The following is a 1,403-nucleotide window of genomic DNA, read 5'->3' as shown; positions in this document are numbered from 1 at the left end:
TGAGCAGGGCAGCTGTTTCCTCTCCCCTCCCCCAGCGCCCATCCCTGTGTCCCCCCAGTTTGATCCCTCCCCAATTCCAGCTGTGCCCCCCAAGGTGCTCAGCCGTGTCCCCCCCCAAATCCCCACAGCCCCCCAAGGACAGGCTCCTCCCGGGATCAGCTCCTCCTTTATTGGGGACCCCGGGACAGGACTGTGCCCCCATCCCACTGTCCCCCCACAGCCAGGTCACCCTGTCCCCCCATCCCCCTACATGTGGGTCTCCTGTAGCAGCAGCTCCGTGGTGGTTTCGGGCTCGGGGGGGTCCCGGGAAGGGCTCCCTTCCCCCTCCAGCCTCTCTGGCAGCGCCTGGGAAACTCCAGCCTTGTCCAGGGTCTCGTCCCCGGGGGTCCTGCCTCCCAGGGGGACCCCCGAGGGTGTGTTCCTCACAATGTCCCACCACAGCACCCCCGGGGGCCGCTGCCTCTGCCGGGTGGGCCCTGCCGGGAATGGGGGGGTCAGGGAGGGGGTGCAGGGATGGGACCTCCCCGTGCCAGGTCACAGCACCCCCCCGGCTCACCTGGCAGGGAGCTGAGCAGGACCCCCACCCCCACCGTGACGAGGGTCCCCAGCGCCCCGTAGTACAGGTAGGACATGGAGTAGAAGTCATCCAGGATGGCCGGTCTGTGGGGGGACATGGGGACACTGGTGTGACGTCACAGCCGACGGGGACAGCGGTGTGACGTCACAACGAACGAGGAGATGGGTGTGACACCAGAAGGGACAAAGGAAGCACGGTGACATCACAAGGAATGAGGGGAAAAGCGTCGTGGCATCCCAAGGGAAGCAGTGTGACGTCATGAGGGACAGCAGTGTGACGTCACACGGGACAGGGGAAGCCCTGTGACATCACAACAAGCCACCCACCTCCCCGGCCACCCCCTGGCCTCCCCCTCTCACCGTGTGGGCTCCAGGGGGTCCCCAGGGGGGCCGAGGGGCGTGGGCAGGGCGGTGCTGTTGGTGCCAGTGCTGTTGTAGGGGGGGCAGAGGGCCCCAGAGCTGGGCAGGACCCCCATGGTGGCCGCGCTGGGGGGGTACAGGGTGGCCCCCACGGCCACCCAGAAGGACACGGCGAAGCCAGCAGCCAGGCCCCCCAGGACACCCTGCAGCACAGGACAGGGGGGGTCTGCACAGCCTGGGGGGGCTGGGATGGACCCCAGAGACCCCCTGAAAATCCCCCTGCAGAGTCACAGCCAAGCTGCAGAATGGCAGAACCCCCCCTCCCAAAATCCCCGGGCTCACAGCAGGAACATGCCCAGGACACCAAAGAGCAACCCCCACCCCCAAATTCCCACTCCCCCAAATCCCCCCTCAGTCAATGGTTCTGCTGCAGAGCTGCAGGACCCAGAACCCCCCCTCCCCAAAAC

The sequence above is a fragment of the Empidonax traillii genome, unplaced genomic scaffold (assembly GCF_003031625.1).
Source record: "Empidonax traillii isolate 1590-97213 ecotype Southwest subspecies unplaced genomic scaffold, ASM303162v1 scaffold6421:size19640, whole genome shotgun sequence".
Lineage (NCBI taxonomy): Eukaryota > Metazoa > Chordata > Aves > Passeriformes > Tyrannidae > Empidonax > Empidonax traillii.
Note: the sequence above shows the minus strand (reverse complement) of the source record.